The 21,554-nt window shown below is 47.9% G+C and overlaps 1 protein-coding gene across 2 annotated transcripts in view; it reads left to right on the top strand.

Annotated features, from left to right (window-relative positions):
• Positions 1–18,481, top strand: part of ZNF329 (zinc finger protein 329) — a 45,856-nt gene extending 27,375 nt beyond the window's left edge. The window contains exons 3-5 of one of the 2 annotated variants that reach the window (XR_011384286.1): positions 4,697–4,786; positions 10,912–10,988; positions 18,275–18,481. The gene's annotated coding sequence lies outside the window, so the exon portion shown is untranslated. Of the gene's footprint in view, positions 1–4,696; positions 5,146–10,911; positions 10,989–18,274 lie in introns of those variants that run through there. The other variant, XR_011384285.1, reaches the window with a different exon arrangement.
• The last annotated feature ends 3,073 nt before the right edge of the window (positions 18,482–21,554 follow it).

Consider the following 21,554-nt stretch of genomic DNA (forward strand, 5'->3'; position numbering starts at 1 on the left):
TGAATGAATCCTCTTGGAATTTTGATTTGCTCCTTCTGTTCCCTGACTCCTGGGGTGGCAACATCAGGGTGAAGGCCACTGCACTAATTAGGCTGTGAGTTGAATGAATTAAGCACAAAGGCACTGCAGGCTTCTCTTTTGGGTTTTTCCCAGCAGGAACAACATTGGATGAGCCCAAAGAGGAGGAAGCAGGGTGGCCTTGTCCCTCACTGGCTTCAGTGCAGCAAGAATACACTCTTACTCCTGATGTTTTCATCTACTGACCCCTGCCGCTTCCTTGGTTTTAAATCTCCACTTGTCCTTACTAGAGTTGAGTCTAGTTCCTGAGACCATACTGCAAACCCCATTGAGCCCCCCTTTGCAGATTGCCTGCTTACGTGTGTGTGTAAGTATTCTTTGCTTGTGAAAATGGTCCTTTCATCAGATTTTCAAAGGGTAGGTAAGAAATTCTGATTCTTAGTTTGTTGGAATTGTTCTGAGTTGCCATCTCCAGACAGAGTATCCTTGGGAATATACCTACCACAGCGTTTCCGAGCTTCACGCATGCCTCTTCCAGGGCAGTGTGACCAGAAGGAAGGGCTAAATTTTTTTTAAATTAATTTATTTGAAAGAGTTACACAGAGAAGGAGAGTCAGAGAGAGAGAGAGAGAGAGAGAGAGAGAGAGAGAGAGAGAGAGAGGTCTTCCATCTGCTGGTTCACTCCCGAATTGGCCGCAAAGGCCAGAGCTGTGTTGATTGGAAACCAGGAGCTTCTTCTTGGTCTTCCATATGCGTGCAGGGCCCAAGGACTTGGGCCATCTTCTACTGCCTTCACAGGCCATAGCAGAGAGCTGGATCAGAAGTGGAGCAGACAGAACTAGAACTGGAGCCCATATGCGTGCCGGCACTGCAGATGGCAGCTTTACCTGCTACGCCACAGCACCGGCCCCAAGGGGTAAATGTTGCATGAGTTTGCCCACCCCCTCTTGTTCAGGTGTACCTGCCTTCTCTGTAAGTGGCCTGACTGCTCCCTAGATACGTAGACTGGAGTAGGAGGGGAGGGAAAGAGAAAAAACCTCAAAGGAAGAGAAGGAGTAAGGTCGCAGCATCTAAAAATATCCCTGCTCACTGGTTCTGCAGACTCAATCTGGTCTCCTGTCTGACATTCTCAGTCTCAGCACTGAGCCATCTTGTCCCCAGGGTTCTTCACCAAATACTCCTTTTGTTCCAGATGACAGGCAGAACTTTGAGTTGGAGTTTAGTTGAACTTTGAGAAATTTAAAAGGATTCCATCAGGGGCCAGCACCATGGCTCACTAAGTTAATCCTCCTCCTGTGGCGTCCCCATCCCATGTGGGCGCCGGTTCTAGTCCCGGTTGGGGCGCCGGATTCTGTCCCGGTTGCTTCTCTTCCAGTCCAGCTCTCTGCTAGGCCCAGGAGGGCAGTGGAGGATGGCCCAGGTGCTTGGGCCCCTGCACCCATATGGGAGACTGGGAGGAAGCACCTGGCTCCTGGCTTCAGATTGGCAGTGCGGGCCGAGGCGGCCGTTTAGGTAGTAAACCAACGGAAGGAAGACCTTTCTCTCTGTCTTTCTCTCACTGTCTATAACTCTACCTGTCAAATAAAAAAAAAAAAATTAAAAAAGGATACCATCACACATTTGTTGTGTATGCAGTGACTACGATGCTTTAGATAAAAAGATACTACCCTCCCCCAAAAGAAAAAAATTACAGCTGACCAGATAAGATTTATTTATTTATTTGAAAGGAAGAGGTACGTATAAGGAGAGCACTTCCATCCTGTGGTTCACTCCCCAGATGGCTGCAACAATCAGAGTGGAGCCGATCTGAAGCCAGGGCTCAGGATCCAGATCTCCCATGTGGGTGCAAGTGGGCAGGGGTCCAAGAACTTGGGCCATTCTCCACTGCTTTCCCAGGCACACTAGCAGGGAGCTGGATAGAAAGTGGTGTAGCTGCGACTCAAACCAGTACCCATAAGAGATGCCGCACTGCAAGAGAAGGCTTAACCTGCCACACCACAATGCTGGCCCAGATAGTTAAGATTTAATGACAAGTTGTAGGACTGGAATGAGCTCGGTCTCTGGTGTTGGCAGCAGCAAGGTTCTGAGGCTGTGACTTGGTGCCTCCATGGTGCTGAGATTCTGAGGTCCTGGCCCTCAGGGTCCTGCGAGGAGGGTTTCAGGCAGACATGCCTCTCCCAGGTACATCTGGTGTTTTGGTTGTGGCTGCATGGCATGCACCTCTTCCTTTTGAGAAGAATAGGCAGGGGCTGGTGCTGTGGTGGTTGAAGCCCTGGCCTGCAGTGCTGGCATCGCGGCTGCTCCACTTCCCATCCAGTTCCCTGCTAGTGTGCCTGGGAAAGCAGTAGAGGATGGCCCAAGTGCTTGGGACACTGCACAAATGTGGTTGTTGCAGCCATTTGGGGAGTGAGCCAGAGGATAGAAGACTGAGCTCTCTCTGTCTCTCTCTAATTGTCTTTCAAATAAAGTACATCTTTCAAAAAAAGACAGAGAGGAATAGGTAGCCTATGTTAGCAATCTCACAGAGGAAGAGGGCAGCCAGCATTGGCAGCTACAGTTAAAAACCCCAGTTCTGGCGAGGGCGCACTTGGCTAATCCTCCACCTGTGGTGCCGGCACCCTGGGTTCTAGTCCCAGTTGCGGTGCCGGGTTCTGTCCCGGTTGTTCCTCTTCCAGTCCAGCTCTCTGCTGTGGCCCGAGAGTACAGTGGAGGATGGCCCAAGTGCTTGGGCCCTGCACCTGTATGGGAGACCAGGAGAAGCACCTGGCTCCTGGCTTCAGAGCTGCAGCGCTGGCCGTAGCGGCCATTTGGGGGGTTAACCAACGGCAAAGGAAGACCTTTCTCTCTGTCTCTTTGTCACTGTCTAAATCTGCCTGTCAAAAAAAAAAAAAAAATTCTGAGAGAGACAATAGAGAGGATTGGGGTAATGGCGGCAGAGGAAGGAGGAGAAGGGAAGAGCACAGGTACTGGAGAACTGGACAACATCCCACCCATTGGAAGGCAGTGATGTGAGAGGCACTGGGTGGAAGCCTGGCTGGGAGATGGTTGTGCTGCCCGAGGGATCCTGCCTGTGGGTGACTGCTAGGATGGAGGACCTGGTGGACTGTGTTTTCCAGAAGGCTTTCCAGAGATTTGTGTGGCTGTTTTCTAAACCTGCAGCCAGGAAAGTACATTGACCAAGACTGTCAGTCGAACTGTAATCGGCTCTTCTAAGCCCTCTTTTGCCTACAGAGGTCAGTTTTTGGGCTTTCCTCTCTGTCCGTGAAGGATCCAGCTTGAGCCACAATGTTGTTCATACACTCCCCTTGCTAGTTCTTCTAGACCTCTAACCTTCCCCACTTAGATTAGCAAAATCCCGCCCCTGCTTTGAGTCTGACCAGCCTTGGTACCTGAATTCCTCATCCCCAGCCCTTGACATCAGCCTGCTCTGCCTGTGATGCTGTTCAGTCCAGCAGGAATGCTTCCTTATCCCTCATGCTTCCACCTGACCCCCACTTGGTTTTAAGTCTCCACCCTCCTTGTCCTTACTAAAGTCCATTTTCTGAAACTGGACTACAAAATCATAATATGGCAGTGCCCCCCTCCTTTTAAAAATTTAATTATTAGAGACTCCCCAAATATTTGCAATAGCCAGTGCTGGGCTAGAATGAAGCCAAGAGTCCTGGTCTCAGTTCTGGTCTCCCTCATGGGTGGCGTAGACCCTAGTACTTGAGCCATTGTCTGCTGCCTGCCAGGGTGTGCATTAGCAGGAAGCAGGAATGGAGAGCAGGGCCAAGTCTTGAGCCCAGGAAGTCCAGTATGGGATGTGGGCACCCTCAGCAGCGTCTCACCTTTGTGCCAAAGGCCTGTAGTGTGCCCCGTGGATAAGGTCTGCCCCACGTGTAGGTGGGTATCCTCGGCACCAGACAAGCAGAGCAGTTCCTGCTCCTTGCTGGTAACCGCCAGCCTGACTTGTGACCCCGCATTTTGTGTAGAATCACAGCATGGCTCGCTGCTTAACATGGACTCATCCATGTTGCTCCATGTGGTTGTAGTTTATTCTCATTGCGCTATTATCACTGCGTGGACACACTTTAACATATTTATCCATTCTGTAGAGCACTCGTCCTCCTCTGGGGGCAGTTTTGCTCCCCAGGAGAGGTGTGGAGACAGGACCAGGAGAGTGCCTGATGCAGCCTAGCAGGTAGAGGGCAAGGACGCTCCTAAACAATCTCCGAGGTACGGGACGGCCCCCACAGCAGTAATCCAGCCCAGGCCAGTGAGCAGTGCCAGTGTTGCAATGTATACATTTCTCGTCCATGCTTCGAGAAGAATGAGCCATCCCCCCCATCTCCCCCCCAGCATTTGGGACAAAAGGTGGTCTCATGTTTCCAGAGGTGTATATTCATTTATAAGTTGGGGTTCGTGTCTTTGTTGAAATGCGTGTGTCCTACAACATGCTCCAGTTCCAGGGGGCCAGGCTGGGCACTCCCTTTCAGCATCTGCTGCCCTCACGTAAAATACGAACATGTTATTTAGTGTTAACATCAATGTCCCTGCCACTTGGTTTCACGTTTCAGATTCTGGGATGGGTTCATTTCCAAACCAGCCACAGCCACAGGAGAAGCACCCTGAAGAAGAGGTAACTATTCCAAATTAGGAATGAGTCCACATAGTTTTTTGTATTTTTCTTTTTTAGAAACTGATTTCTCAAATGAGTAATGAAAATAATTAAGTTACAGAGGATGGACACTCCTGACCTAAGAGGAGATGCTGATATGTGGACTGGGTGAGTTTTAGATGGATCTCAGGGTGGTTTGGTCCACTAGGGTTGTTTATCCTGGGATGAGAGGAGCATGCGACAGAGAGGAGATCCTGGATTATTGAGATGGGTCCCGTTTAATCAGACGTAGAAGCAGAGAACATTGACTCGGGTTAGATGCAGAAGAAGGTGGGGAGATTGGAAGTATGAGGACTACCTGCTTTTCATCTTGTAACGGAGAAGAGAACCAAGAGCAAGAATTTTGGCTGCCCTAGAAGCTGATAGCAAGCAAGAAAAGGGAGACATCAGGCCCACAACGACATTGGATTTGACAACAACTTGAATGAGCCTGGAAATAAATTTTTTTCCAGAGCTTCAAGATAAGATTTCAGGCCAGCTGTGTGTGTGTGTGTGTGAAGATTTTATTTATTTATTTGAGAGGTAGAGCTACAGACAGAAGGAGAAACGGAGAGAAAGGTCTTCCATTCACTGGTTCACTTGCCAGATGACTGCAGTGGCTGGAGCTGAGCCAATTTGAAGCCAGGAGCGGGGAGCCTCCTCTCCATCTCTCATGCGGGTACCACTTGGGCCATCTTCCACTGCTTTCCCAGGCCATAGCAAAGAGCTGGATCAGAAGAGGAGCAGCCAGGACTTTAATTGGCACCCATATGGGATTCCAGTGCCGCAGGCAGAGGCTTAGCCCATTATGCCACAGTGCTGGCCCCAGCTGACTTTTTAAAATTATATAGTTTGTGTGTGTGTGTGGTTTTTTTTTTTTTTTTTTTTTTTTAACAGGCAGAGTGGACAGTGAGAGAGAGAGACAGAGAGAAAGGTCTTCCTTTGCCGTTGGTTCACCCTTCAATGGCCGCTGCGGCTGGTGCACCGCACTGATCCAAAGCCAGGAGCCAGGTGCTTCTCCTGGTCTCCCATGTGGGTGCAGGGCCCAAGCACTTGGGCCATCCTCCACTGCACTCCCGGGCCACAGCAGAGAGCTGGCCTGGAAGAGAGGCATCCGGGACAGAATCCGGCGCCCCGACCGGGACTAGAACCCGGGGTGCTGGCGCCGCAGGCGGAGGATTAGCCAATTGAGCCGCGGCGCCGGTCAAAATTATATAGTTTCTAAGGTGAACAAATTTCATGTATGTCATATATACAGATTTAGAAGCATAGTGATACTTCCCGTCCTCCCTGCTCCTTCCTTCCTTATTATTCTAATTTTTACAATGAGCTATTTTCAGTTTCTTTTATATTCATAAGATTTATGAGGCCAGAGCTGTGGTGCAGTGGGCTAAGGCACCATCTGCAGTGCTGACATCCTGTGTGGGCACCGGTTCGAGTTCTGGCTGCTCTGCTTCCAGTCCAGCTCCCTGCCAATGAGCCTGGGAGAGCAGTGGAGGATCAGATGGGAGACACAGAAGAAGCTCCGGCTCCTGGCCGTGGCCTGGCCCAGCCCTGGCCACTGCAGCCATCTGGGGAGTGGGCCAGCGGATGGAAGGCCTCTCTATGTCTCTCCTTGCTCGCTCTCTCTGACTTTCAAATAAAGGAATCATCTTTAAAAGATTTTATTTATTTACTTGAAAGGCAGAGCTACAGAGCGAGGAGGGGGTGGGGGCTGGAGAGAGGAGGGAGGGAGAGAGATCAGTCTTCCATTGCTCGGTTCAGTCCCTACATGGTCACAGTGGCAAGGGCTGGGGCGTTCTGAAGCCAGGAGCTTGGAACTCCATCTGGGTCTCCCGTGTGACTTGGACCATCGTCCGCTGCTTTCCCAGGCACATTAGCAGGGAACTGTATTGTAAGTGGAGCAGCTGGGATTCCAACAGGTGCCCACATGGGATGCCGGCATCATAGGCAGTGGCTTATAACCCAGTGTGCCATCGCACTACCACCCCCGCCACCCCACCACCCCCCGCTGCCCAGCTGACATTGTGATTTCAGCAAAACCTACCCTGACCTCTGACCTATGGAACTGTGGGATGTGTTTTCTTAAGGTGCTGTTTGGGGTAATTTGTTATGACAGCAAGAGACAGCCAACAGGTGTTAAAGGAAAGCCTTCCTCTTTGACAGGCCTTGTACTCTGTGACATGTTGCTTGCTGAGATTCCAGGAAGGCAAGTCATAACCTCACAAATCAGAAACATAGCTCCCTTGGGGCAGTATAAAAGGAAAGTTCTCCATCTGTAGCAACCCTTGTGTTGGGGTTAGCAAAACTGGTCGTAGGCTGTATCTGCTTCAGTTCCCAGAGACAAAGCTGAGAGATGAACCATGAGAGACACAGGCATCACCTCTTACAGGTCTGCCTAACTCAGGGCCGTAGGGCTAGTTGTAAGTGCTCCCCTCTAGCTCAGGCCTTCTCCTGTCCCCTGCAGGCCTTCGTTAACACAACCATGCGGAGCAGCCCCTCTGGACGGCTGAACGGTGGCCTCCCAGTTACGTCTGCATCCTAACCCCTGGAACTCATAATGCTGGTTTAATTGGCAAAGGGACTGTGTAGATGTAATCAGATTAAGGACCTTGAAATTGGTGATTATGCTGGGTTATCTGACTAGGCCCTAAGTGGAACCATAAGGGGGCAGGCAGGAGGATCAGTAAGAAGAGACTTGACAATGGAAGCAGGGGTGGGAGCTGATTCTTTGAAGATGGAGGAAGGGCAAACAAATGTGAATGGCCTGTGGAAGAGGAAAAGGCAAGAGAATGGGTTCTCCTTGAGAGCCTCCGGAAGGAGTGAGCTCTGTCAGCACCTCGACTCTTGGCTCAGTGACGGCGAGTCTGGCCTTGGCAGAGCTGCTGAGAGAATGCTGGGTTCTAAGCCATGATGTGTGTGGTCATTTATTTTCTCAGCCATAGTTAACTGACACACTCCCTTGCTATTTCTTTTAGACCTCTAACCATCCATACTCTGTTAAGTATTCAGTGTGTGTTCCCTTGCCCAATAAGTTAATGAATTTTTTTAAAAAGTGAGAAAAAAACCTTCTTTTGATCTCTGTCTACTTGAGAGTAGACATGGCCTACTCAGCCAGGTGCCCTTTGGATACAGCCCTGGATTACAGAAAATTAAATCCTAATAATGAGCAGCCATTAGTGAAATCCCAGGAAAATTAAGGAAGAGACATCCCTACCTGTATTCTCATTTTCCTCCCCATTGGTGGCCAAGGAGAGGGCACCTTTTGGCAACATACAACAACTGGAGGCTAAGGATGTGTGGAGTTCCAGACGGGCTCTCCCATGCAGTGTGGAGATTTGTGATACTTAGAATATGGAAATATGTTCCTCCTTTGATTAATCCACATCCTTTGGCTGCATGAATGAGTAACACCTCAAAGGAAAGGAAGAAGACTAGAGTTTAATACAGGCCGGTAAGATGGTCAGTTGTGAGTGTTACGAGAGCCACGAGGAAGGATGGAGTGAACAAGGAGGGATGGAACCCGTCCACCTCCATCTTGGAGTATGTGAGAGCATGGTGGTCCCCTGCTGGGTTGGCAGTTCTCCAAGCACAAAAGGACGTGTAGGTTTCTCAGGAGCACAGGCTCTGATAAAATTCAGTACTGTCTAATCGTAAATTTTCCTTTCTCTTGAATGACAGATCTAGGATTTCTGGGCCGTGTCGTCTATGTTTATAAGAAACAGCAGAGTTCCTTTGCTAAGTGCTCGCACCCCTTTGCTTTTCCCGCAGCAACAAATGAGAGCTGCTGTTGCTCTGTGTCTTCCTAAGCATGGGATATGTCACTTTTATTATTATTGTTGTCACTTATTATTATTGTTTATTATTGTTGTGCCAGTCAGCATAGGCTGCGATATGCTGTGGTAAACAATGGCTGTAAAGAGTCATGGAGGCTTCTAACCTAATGCTGTGGCTTGGCTGCCTGGACTCCGTGTTGCCTTCACTCTGGGGCCCAGGCAGCCTCCCGCTGCCTCCTGAATCACTGGCCTCACGCAGAGGGAGAGGAGGACAGCGGAGTCCAGGCTCCAAGGGCTCCACTGGCCTCACGCAGAGGGAAAGGAGGACAGTGCGGTCCAGGCTCCAAGGGCTCCCTTGCAGAAGCAGCTTAGCACACCGCGCGGTGAAGTCCCGGGCCAGGGCTGCGTTCCTGCCTCAGGAGGCAGCAGATACTTCCAGCTGCAGTGTGGCCGACCATGGTCGGCTTCATAACTGCGTTTTGGCAGGCGACAATGTGCTAGTAAGCAGTCTCCAGTAAGGTAACCTCCCTGGGCCCATTTCCCTCCATCTTCCCCCCAGTTCCTCAGAGATGCCGGGGAAGCTCTCATCTCCTGACCTCTGCATTCACTGTCTCTGGCTACCCTCTTCCCCTAACTTCTTACCTCCTGTAGGTCTTGTTTTGCTCCCTTGCTGGACCATAAGCACCTTGTTCAGTTTCCTGCTGTATCCTAGGCCTTAGACACTACACAGCAGGTATTCAGCCCATGATTGTAGAAATAAAAGAATGACAAGACGATGAACAATCAGTAGCCATACTGTCAAGTATGTTTTTTTCTGATTCTGACATTATCTTTGCTTGGTGGGGGGGCACAGGGGGAAAGAATTGGAATGTATGGGAAGAGGATGAACCTAAAAAAATAGTATGCAGAATCTCACTTGTAACTAGCAGTCATCAGTAATGTCTTGCAAAATGTCTTCTGGTTCATTTGTTCAATGAATGTGTATTTGATAAACATCTCAGATGTTAGCAGGTTGAATCCCTGAGGGGCAAAGGGTGAGCACTACCATGTGCTTAGCATCATGGAGCTGTCCAGAGCAAGATGGACATTCACCAAGCATGAAAACACCAATAAAGGGCTGGCGCTGAGGCGCAGTGGGTTAAAGCCCTGGCCTGAAGCACCGGCATCCCATATGGGCGCCGGTTCTAGTCCCGGCTGCTCCACTGGTGTTGTACAGTGGGTTAAGACGACTGTGACTTCCCTTGTGAGTTCCAGTTCAAGCCCGAGTGCTCCCTTTCTGATCCAGCTCTCTGCTAATGCACCTGGGAAAGCAGTAGAAGATGGCCCAGGTGCTTGGACCACTGCCACCATGCCATCCCGGGAGACCCGGAATGAAGTTCCAGGACCATGGCTTTGGCCTAAGTCCTGGCTATTGTGGCCATTTTGGGGCATGAACCAGTAAATGGGAAAGCTCTCTCTGTCTCTCTCTCCCTCCCTCTAATTCTGCCTTTCAAATGGAGAAATCACAGTGGAGAAGACCATACAAATGTATCGGATATGAAAAAGTCCTTCAGCCACAGCTGTTACCTCATTGCACATCAAAACAAATTCTGAAGAGATCCTGTGAATGTAGAGTGTGGGAAAACGTTCACTGAGAGCACCTACCTCATATGGCTGTAACCAGCGTCAGACTTCAGGAACATTACTGGCCTTATCTGACGGCAGAGGACTCATACTGGAGAGAAGCCCTATGACTACTCAGTGTGGCAAAGCATTCAGGGAGAGCTCTTCTCTGACCAATCACCAGATGATACTCACTCAAGGGACATCTTACCCGTGTGTCCAACGTGGGAGAAATTTCTAGAGCAAATATGCTAATAGACACCAGAGTTGGCACACGGGAGTGACACCTGTGGGGATGCAGTGAATATGGGTGGCGGTGACTGTCAGATTCTTTTTGCTTACTCAAAAATTTAGTATTGTAGAGAAATTGTTTGAAAATAGAAATAGTGCAGTTGGGGGCCAGCACTATGGCGTAGTGGGTAAAGGTGCCGCCTGCAGTGCCTGCATCCCTTATGGGCACTGGTTCGAGTCCTGGCTGCTCCACTTCCAACCCAGCTCTCTGCTATGGCGGGAAAGCAGTAGAAGATGGTCCAAGTCCTTGGGCCCCTGCACCCACATGGGAGACCTGGAAGAAGCTCCTGGCTCCTGGTTTCAGATCGATGCAGCTCTGGCCATTGCGGCCATCTGGGGAGTTAACAGCGATGGAAGAGTCTCTCTCTGTAATTCTGCTTTCAAGTAAATAAATAAATCTTAAAACAACAACAGCAACAAACCTCTCAGCAGCAGCTCTGCCATACCCAGGGCATGCTGCCAAGAAAAAAAGAAAAAAAGAAAGAAGAAAGAGAGGAGAGAAAGAGAGAGAAAGAAGGAAAATAGTGCAGGTATTCATCCCTTACTCCTTAGAGTAGAAACCCTGGAGACATTTTGTCTTTGTAGGAAATTGGGAGAAGTCCTCTGCGGTGTTGCTGAGCTTACTGGAGAGAAACCTTGGAAATACAGCAACAACAGATATGGTATGTTAAAACGTTCAGAGATTTAATTTTTGCTAAACAAGACTGCGACACATCACGATGAAAGGTTTGGAATATTGGTGTCAGGGCTGATAGAAGGGGTAAGGTGGCTGAGGGAGACTTTTCTTTTTGATGTCATATCGCGTGCAAATGTGTATTCAAAAGTTATTTTAAAAAATCCGTGTAAGGAATGTAGAAGTCATTTAAACTGGACTCTTGTCTTTGCATCAGAAGATTCAGATCAGGTGGTGGCAAGTTTAGGTTTTCAGTAGTAAGTCTTGCTGAAACTCTTAGATAAAAATAATACAAATTAGAACTAACCAATCTAGAGTGTTTTTTTCTTTCAAGATTTATTTTATTTATTTGAAAGAGTTACATAGAGAGGTAGAGACAGAGAGAGAGGTTTTCCATCCGATGGTTCACTCCCCAGTTGACCGCAACGGCTGGAGCCGCGCCAATCCAAAGCCAGGAGGCAGGAGCTTCTTCCGGGTCACCCATGTGGGTGCAGGGGCACGAGGACTTGTGCCATCTTCTACTGCTTTCCCAGGCTGCAGCGGAGAGCTGGATCAAAAGAGGAACAGCTGGGACTAGAACCGGCACCCATATAGGGTGCTGGTGCTTCAGGCTAGGGCTTTAACCTGCTGTGTCACAGCGCCAGTCCCTATAGAGTGTTAATATAGGAAAAAACCCTCAAGATAGTACCCCCTTCTAGGGCAGTAAGAAAAGTCAAACAAGACAGAAAAAACATACTATATTCCATATAGGAAAGCTGTAGTCAGATTTAATCTTCCAGAGTGACTGATAGAAATATAATGTGACAGAGTGGGAACTTGGCACAGCAGTTGACTCCTGCATCCCACATCGTAGTGCCTTGGTGCAAGTCAGCTCCATTCCGATTCCAGCCTCCTGCACACTCTGGGAAGCAGTGAGTAATGGCTCAATAGTTGAGTCCCTGCAATCCACATGACATACCCTGACTGAATTCTCAGACAGGCTAATCCCCAGTTGTTGTGCGCTTTGGTGGGTGAACCCGCAGATGAAAAGAAAAACAATGTGAGCCACGTTATCTTGAATTTGTTTCAAAGATGTATTTATTTGAGCCGGCGCCGTGGCTCAACAGGCTAATCCTCCGCCTAGTGGCGCCGGCACACCGGGTTCTAGTCCCGGTCAGGGAGCCGGATTCTGTCCCGGTTGCCCCTCTTCCAGGCCAGCTCTCTGCTATGGCCAGGGAGTGCAGTGGAGGATGGCCCAAGTGCTTGGGCCCTGCACCCCATGGGAGACCAGGAGAAGCACCTGGCTCCTGTCTTCGGATCAGCGCGGTATGCTGGCCGCAGTGCGCCGGCCGCGGTGGCCATTGGAGGGTGAACCAATGGCAAAGGAAGACCTTTCTCTCTGTCTCTCTCTCTCATTGTCCACTCTGCCTGTCAAAACAAAAAAAAAAGATGTATTTATTTGAAAGGCAGAATGACAGAGAGACAGACTGATCTTCCATCCACTGGTTCACTCCCCAAATGCTTACAATGGCCAGGATTGGGCCAAGCCAAAGCCAGCCATAAACTCAATTCATATCTCACATAGGTGGCAGGGATTTGAATTCTTGAGCCATCATCTTCTGCTTTCCAAGCACAGTAGCAGGGGGCTGGATCAGAAGTAGAGTGGCTAGGACTCAACTGGCACTCCTGTAGGAGATGTGGGCCTGTTGTGCCACAACACCTGCCCTGTAATTTTGTATTTTCTAATGACACACTAAAAAGGGGGAGGGGTTGAGATTAATATCAGTAACATTTTATTTTATGCCCTAACCACATATAATTTAAATGTATGGCACGTGTACATTTCAGACAGTAACTACACATGTCAAGTGGCTGCTATTGGACAGCACAGCCTATTGGATCCTGCACATGCTTCTGTTCCCTCAGGCTGTCTCCAGTCTCATCACATCTAGGGGGACTGTTAGTGGCTTTGTCTGCCCGGTGCACCAGTCCTTAGAACGTTTCTTGTTCCACCTACCAAGTCCTTGTGGGGCTACCATGTTCATTTTGCTGCTAGGAGAGTCACTACCAGAGCCCGAGGGAACACCAAGTTTTGTGTCCTCCCTTTATTTATTTATTTATTTATTTTATTTTATTTTATTTTATTTTTTGACAGGCAGAGTGGACTGTGAGAGAGAGAGAGACAGAGAGAAAGGTCTTCCTTTGCCGTTGGTTCACCCTCCAATGGCTGCAGCGGCTGATGCGCTGCAGCCGGCGCACCGCGCTGATCCAATGGCAGGAGCCAGGTACTTATCCTGGTCTCCCATGGGGTGCAGGGCCCAAGCACCTGGGCCATCCTCCACTGCACTCCTGGGCCACAGCAGAGAGCTGGCCTGGAAGAGGGGCAACCGGGACAGAATCTGGCACCCCGACCGGGACTAGAACCTGGTGTGCTGGTGCCGCTAGGTGGAGGATTAGCCTAGTGAGCCACGGCGCCGGCCGTGTCCTCCCTTGACCCGAGCGGCTGGGGCTGGAGGCCCTTGATGTAGACTTCAAAGACTCGTGCAGTCAGCTGTGGTTGCTGGACTGGGGTGAACAGATTGTCCTGGGGGCCAAGGCTGCCACTCTCTGATACCACTTTTTACAACAGGCAAGGAGAAGAGTGAAGCAGAGAGAAAGACAGAGACAGGTCTTGCGGACTTGTAGAGAGGGATTTGCTGAGACAGAAGCAGGGTTGAGAATTGGCATTCCTCAGGTCCCCAGGGTCCGGACTTCATTCACACTGAGGCCTGATAGATGGAGAGTGGGCCCATTCTGTCACTAAGAGTGCCTTAAACGTTTGTCCTCTGTCTGATTTTATGGTTCTTTTTTTTTTAACTAAATATTTTTTCTTTCTTGAAAAGATAATCTATACATGTATTAAGGCATTAAAAAGTAAGAAGTGAATGAGAAATGAGCCTTTTTTTCTTTTTTAAAAATATATATTTATTTGAAAGACAGAGTTATGCAGAGGCAGGGGTGGGGGCTTCCATCTGCTGGTTCAGTCCTCAGTTGCAACAGTTGGGGCTGGGAGAGGCAAAGCCAGGATCCAGGAACTCAGTCCAGGCCTCCCAGGAGCACTTGAGTCATCACCACGGCCTCACAGGTGCCCATGAGCAGAAAGCTGGAGTCAGGAGTAGAGCTGGGACTGGAACTCAGTTCTCTGATACGAGATGCTGGCATCCCAAGTGGCATCTTTACCACCACACCAAATGCCTTTTAATTTACTTACAGCAGATTTTCATTTTTGGCCATGAAAAAGTTTGTTTTTAATATAGTCAAATTTACCACATTTTTTCCTTAAAATTTTTTTAACTGTCATATGAGAGAAAGGAAGACAGATGTCCCATCTACTGATTCACTCCCCAAACACCTTCAGTGGCTCCTGGCTGTGTCTGAAGCTGAGGACCAGGAATTCAATCAAGGTATCCCACGTGGGTGGCGGGAATCCAGCTGCAAGCTTGAGCTGTCTCTGCTGCCTTGCAGTGTCTGTTGCAGGAAGCTGTAGTCAGAACTAGAGGTGGGTGTCCATCCCAGGCACTCCAGTATGGGTACAGCTACCCTAACTGACATCTGAACTGCTAGGTCAAATGCCTGCTCCTATATTCACCACTGTGGTCTTCAGATTTTATTTCTTACTTATATCTGGATCAGACCTATATAAGAAAGCAGTTACTGTTGGGGCTGACGCTGTGGCACAGTGGGTTGACGCCCTGGCCTGAAGCGCTGGCATCCTATATGGGTCTGGCTGCTCCACTTCTGATCCAGCTCTCTGCTGTGGCCTGGGAAAGCAGTAGAGGATGACCTGAGTCCTTGGGCACCCATGTGGGAGACCTGGAAGAAGCTCCTGGCTCCTGGTTTTGGATCAGCACAGCTCCGGCCTTGCAGCCGGTTAGGGAGTGAACCATCAGATGGAGGAACCTCTCTCTCTCTCTCTCTCTCAGCCTCTCCTCTCTGTGTAACTCTGACTTTCCAATAATTAAATAAGTCCTTAAAAAAAAAAAAGAAAGCAGTTATTGTCATGGCATACTGTCATGGCAGGAAATGTTACTGGTAGTGCTCTGATGTGTTTTGCCAATATGGAAATGGGGATTAATGGTACTCATTCACACTGGGCTGGAATCCTCAGAACCTGCTTCACTTTGCGCACTGCATGCAAAATTGAACCCAAAGACCAGATTCACAACCAATCAGGACTTAGTTAATTCTTTGGTACTTTTTTTAAAGAGATCTCTCAGAAATGGCAAATGACAGTATTTGGACTGAAACATCTTCTTACCTCTCTGTCTTTCCCTCTCTCTCTCTGTAACTATGCATCTCAAGTAAATAAATAAATAAATCTTTAAACACACACACACACACACACACACAAACAAAAAAAGTCTTCTGGATGAAAACAAAACAAAAACCTGAGAAATATTTTCATAGTCTCCCTGTTTTATGTAAGTCTCTATTATGATTTCATTTTGTACATTTAACTCTCAGGTTCATCTGACAAGGCATTAGAATCCACCCTTCTCCCCCAAGAATGGAGAGTCATCTGTTCCAAGACCATTTACTGAACAATTAGTCTTTTTCCTAATATACTGAAATTCCACATTTATCTGAATTCAGATTCTAATGTGTACTTTAGTGTTTCTGGATTCTGTCCCATTGATATATTTCTCTGTGAGTGTACTGTACTTTTTATATACATAAACTATACAGTGGCTTTATAGCATGTGCAAGGTCTCATAACACAAATCACATAAAATTTACTTTTAACTATACAAAAAGTGGGGCAGCAGCATCCCTTATGGGCACTGGTTCAAGTCCCGGCTGCTCCACTTCCAATCCAGCTCCTGCTATGGCCTGGGAAAGCAGTGGAGGATGGCCCAAATCCCTGGGCCCCTGCACCCACATGGGAGTCCCAGGAGAAGCTCTTGCCTCCTGGCTTCATTGCAGTCATTTAGGGAGTGAATCAGCAGATGGAAGATCTCTTTCTCTCTCTCTAATTCTACCTTTTAAATAAATAAATAAATCTTTAGAAAAACCTGTAGAAAAAGAATAGAGAATAAAAAAAATTTGGCTTTTACCCTGATAACCCTTACCAAAGCTAAACTATGCTGATAGCTCCCTGTACCACTTATTATTTCCTCTATAAAGTTATTTTCTTATGTACTTTCATAAACACCTTGATATGCAGCCTGGAGGTTAGGAACAAGACAGTGGGGCCAAATCACCTGGGCTCACACCCTTTCTCTTCCGTTTTGTTTTGTAAAGTTTGGACAAGTTACTGAACCTGTCTTTGCCTCTGCTTTCTCACCTGATAAATGAGGATGATTTTATTCACACTATGAAGATTAAACTTTACATATGTAAAGTTCTTAGGGCAGTGCCTGTACTGTTCTATAAGGTGCTATGTAAACATTGTAGAATTTTTTTTTTTAACAAATATGTACACATAAGGCTTGGAGGCTTACATTCATTTTAAAATGAAATAATTTAGGGCTGGCGCTGTGGCATAGCAGGTAAAGCCAATGTCTGCAGTGCCGGCATCCCATATGGGCGCCAATTCGAGTCCCTGCTGCTCCACTTCTGATCTGGCTCTCTGCTATGGCCTGGGAAAGCAGTAGAAGAAGGCCCAAGTCCTTGAGTCCCTACATACATGTGGGAGACCTGGAGGAAGCTCCTGGCTCCTGGCTTTGGATCGGTGCAGCTCCAGCTGTTGCGACCAGTTGAAGAGTGAATCAGCGGATGGAAGACCTCTCTCTATCTCTCTCTGCCTCTCCTTCTCTGTGTAACTTTGACTTTCAAATAATTAAATAAATCCTTAAAAAAACAATTTTCAACCTCCACCTTGCAGTATAATCTGCTTTTATTTTCTGTCAAAGTATCACTAACATATACCTAGTTTGCAGAGTCAACTAATATAAAAAATTTATAGGGAAAAATGGCAGCACCACTTCTCACCAGAGGCAGCCACTTCCTGTTCTCACAATTGATTTTCCTGGCATTTGCTTCCCTATTCTAAATACTTGCACATTTAATTTCACTTGATGAACATATAAACAACCTTTTTAAAAAAGCAAAATGTAAATTTGTTTATTTGAAGAGATAAATAAATTTGTGAATTTCTAAGTAGTGGAACTAAGACAAGAGGAAACAGACACAAATTACCTACATCAGGAATGAAAAAGGAGATATCACCACAGACATTAACAGGATAAGGGTATAATCTTGGTCTGTTCAGGCTGCTGTAGCAAAAATAGCATAGTCTGGGTTATTTGCAAACAAGAGGAGTTTTTTGCTTGCAGTTCTGGAGGCTGGGCGGCCCAGCATCACAGTGTCTGGAGAGGGCACAGTCCTGGCCTCGTGGCATCCCGACGTGGTGGGCGGGGCCCAGGAGCGCCCTCAGTCTTCTAGAGCACTAACCCCATTCATGAGAGTGGAGCCTTCCCAACTTACTTTATGAATCCTGCATTACAGACTGAAGTAGAGGGAACTACAGACTGATAGTGCTCATGAGGGTCGATCCCCAAATTCTCGAAAACATCAGCAAATCAAATCTTGTAATATAAATAGTCATGCAAGCTTGGTTCACTGAAGGCCTGTGTAAGCCCACATTAACATCCTGAAGAGCATGACTACATGATCTTGTTAATAGACCATTTAACGAAATTTAATATCAATAGAGCAGGAATAAAGAGGTACTTTTTAAAAAAGATTTTATTTATTTATTTGAGAAGGAGAGTTATAGACAGCCAGAGGGAGAGACAGAGAGAAAGGTCTTCCATCTGCTGGTTCACTCCCCCAATCGCCACGACAGCTGGAGCTGGGCTGATCTGAAGCTAGGAGCTTCTTCTGCATCCCCCTTGTGGATCCAGGGGCCCAAGCACTTGGTCCATCGTCCACTGCTTTCCCAGGCCATGGCAGAGAGCCAGATAGGAGTGGAGCAGCTCAGACTTGAACTGGCTCCCATATGTGATGCCGGTGCCGCAAGTGGAGGATTAACCCACTGTGCCACAAGAGGTACTTTCTAATCTGAAAAGGATATATGTAAACAACCTACAATTAACAGCATAATTTCCCCTATGAGTGGTAAACAGCAAGAATGCCTGCTCTCCCTGGTGCTACTGAAAATCATAGTCTTACCAATGCAGTTAGTCAAGACTTTTTAAAAAAATGTGCGTAATGTGGGGCTGGCACTGTGGTGCAGCAGGTTAAAGCCCTGGCCTGAAGTGCTGGCATCCCATATGGGTGCTGGTTCTAGTCTCAGCTGTTCCTTTTCCAATCCAGCTCTCTGCTAAGGCCTGGGAAAGCAGTAGAAGATGGGCTCCTGTCCCCACGTGGGAGACCCGGAAGAAGCTCCTGGCTTTGGATCAGCGCAGCTCTAGCCGTTGCGGCCATCTGGGGAGTGAAGCAGTGGATGAAAGACCTCTCTCTGTCTCTACCTCTCTCTCTAACTCTGTTTTTCAAATAAATAAAAATTTTTTTAAAAATGTACATAATGTAATTCTTATCAAACACCCAGCAAAGTTTTTTTGTGGGCATACATTTGTTCTAAAGTTATATGAGAAAGCATAATACATAGGATAGTCAATAAAATCTTTTAAAAAGGGGGGGGGAGGGGAGCTGGCACTGTGGCACAGTGGATTAAGCCTCTGCCAGCCAGCATCCCACATGGGCACTGGTTCTAGTCCAGGCTGCTTCACTTCCGATCCAGCTCTCTGCTATAACTTGGGAAAACAGTAGAAGATGGTCCAGGTGCTTGGGCCCGTTAACGTGCATGGGAGACCTGGAAGAAGCTCCTGGCTTCAAATCGGCCCAGGTCCGGCCATTGTGGCCATTTGGGGAGTGAACCAGTGATGGCAGACCTTTCTCTCTCTCCTTCTCACTGTCTGTAACTCTACCTCTCAAATAAATAAATAAAATCTTTTTAAAAAATAGCCAAAACAGTTTTTGGAAAATTTTTAATAATGGGGAGAGAGGATAACTCTACCCAGTGTTAAGGCTTACTGCATGCTAGCTATGGTAATCAAGAGTGTGTCATTGGCAGATCAATGGAACAGAATAGAGAATATAGGGATAGGCTAAAAAAGATATTCCAGCTGATTTTTTTTTTTGACAGAGTGGACAGTGTCCAGCTGATTTTTGATGAAGGAACGGAATCTATCCAGTGGGGGAAGCATAGCCTTTTCAGCAAATGGTGCTAGAGCAATTGGAAATATGTTCTGGAATAAAACATACATTTGGTCTTTGTCCCTGGTTCCTGGCCCAGAGCCGAAAGGCATTTCCTGAGAAGAGTGACCTGTTATTTATACGGAGCTCCTTTGACCTTCACCTGGGTTTATGCTGAGGTGACTTGGGATGGGGGCTAGTTCCAGAAAGAAGGTGAGAACATGGTGGGGCATGAGATTTAGTGAGTTTCAGGCTCATCTGCAGGGTGGCAGCCCAGAGAGGACAAGGAAGCTCTATGCACTTTCCAGTCCCCTTTGTATCGCTGCTATCTGGCTGTTTCCAAGTTATAGCCTTTATAATGAATCGGTAAACACAGTGATCCTACATTCTGTGAACCACTCTAGCAAATTACTTTACCTGAGATGGCCACGTAGGAATGCCTAAATTTGGATTTAGGTCGCCTGTGGCTGCTATCTGACATGGACTGAGGCTTTGACCTGTTGGGTCTGCTCCAGTTCAGGGTAGTTAGTGTCTGAATTGAATTGTTGGACGTTCAGTTAGTATAGGAGAATTGGTTGATGCTGGGGAAAAAGATATACATTTGTTGTTAGAAATAAACACTCCAGCATCCACAGTGAAAAAAATGAAACTTGCTGGCGCTGTGGCTCAATAGGCTAATCCTCCGCCTTGCGGCGCCGGCACACCGGGTTCTAGTCCCGGTCAGGGAGCCGGATTCTGTCTCGGTTGCCCCTCTTCCAGGCCAGCTCTCTGCTGTGGCCCGGGAGTACAGTGGAGGATGGCCCAAGTGCTTGGGCCCTGCACCCCATGGGAGACCAGGAGAAGCACCTGGCTCCTGGCTTTGGATCAGCGTGATGCGCTGGCCACAGCGTGCCAGCCGCGGCGGCCATTGGAGGGTGAACCAACGGCAAAGGAAGACCTTTCTCTCTGTCTCTCTCTCTCACTGTCCACTCTGCCTGTCAAAAATAAAAAGAAAAAGAAAAAATGAACCTCAACATCATATATTACATAAAAATCAAAATCATTGATGAGCTTAAATTTAAAAAATAAAACTGTAAAACTGTTAGAAAAAAATATAAGAGGAAACCCCCAGGACTAAGGTTATTCAGAGTCCTTAAAATTGAAAACAAAAGCATGATCCATAAAAGGACAAGTTATATATCACCTAAATTAAAATTCTTTATTCTGCTAAAGTTTCTGTTAAGGAAATAAAATGACAAGCTGCAGACCAGGGGACAGCTTTTGAAACCATGTTATCTGACAACATATCTAGAATATATAAAGACCTCTCAAAACTCAGTTTGCAAGCTAGAAAATGAGAAGCCATGAAGAAACATTTCACTGAAGAGTATACATGGATGGAAAACACCATGAACCATTTTTTTTTTTTTGACAGGCAGAGTGGACAGTGAGAGAGAGACAGAGAGAAAGGTCTTCCTTTGCCATTGGTTCACCCTCCGATGGCTGCCACGGCTGGCGCGCTGCGGCAGGCGCACCGCGCTGATCCGATGGCAGGAGCCAGGAGCCAGGTGCTTTTCCTGGTCTCCCATGGGGTGCAGGGCCCAAGCACCTGGGCCATCCTCCACTGCACTCCCTGGACACAGCAGAGAGCTGGCCTGGAAGAGGGGCAGCCGGGACAGAATCTGGCACCCCAACTGGGACTAGAACCTGGTGTGCCGGCGCCGCTAGGCGGAGGATTAGCCTAGTGAGCCGCGGCGCCGGCCAATGAACCATGTTTAATGTTAGTAGGATAAACACATGTTTAATGTTAGTAGCCCTTGGGGAACTACACATAAAAACCACAGTGAGGTAACTCTACACACCTATCAGAATGAATGGTTAAATTACAAAAAAAAAGTAGTGCTAAATACCAAATGCTGTTTAGAGTGTAGAGAAACTGGTTCAAACTTACATTGGTGGTGGGAATGTAAAGTAGTCCAGCTGCTCTGGAAAAAGTATGGCAGTTTCTTACAACACTAAGCCTGCGTTTACTAAATAACCCAGCAGTTGCACTTCTAGACAATCATACCCAAAAAGTGAAAACATACAAATCTGCACGCGCATGTTCAGTTGGCGTTAGAGAACTGGTTGGTGTTGGGGAAAAAAAAAAAAACATACAGGGCCGGCGCCGCGGCTCACTAGGCTAATCCTCCGCCTAACGGCGCCAGCACACCGGGTTCTAGTCCTGGTCGGGGCGCCGGATTCTGTCCCGGTCGCCCTCTTCCAGGCCAGCTCTCTGCTGTGGCCCGGGAGTGCAGTGGAGGATGGCCCAAGTGCTTGGGCCCTGCACCCCATGGGAGACCAGGAGAAGCACCTGGCTCCTGCCATCGGATCAGCGCGGTGCGCCGGCCGCAGCGGCCATTGGAGGGTGAACCAACGG

The sequence above is a fragment of the Oryctolagus cuniculus genome, chromosome 18, assembly GCF_964237555.1.
Source record: "Oryctolagus cuniculus chromosome 18, mOryCun1.1, whole genome shotgun sequence".
In the NCBI taxonomy this organism is placed as follows: domain Eukaryota; kingdom Metazoa; phylum Chordata; class Mammalia; order Lagomorpha; family Leporidae; genus Oryctolagus; species Oryctolagus cuniculus.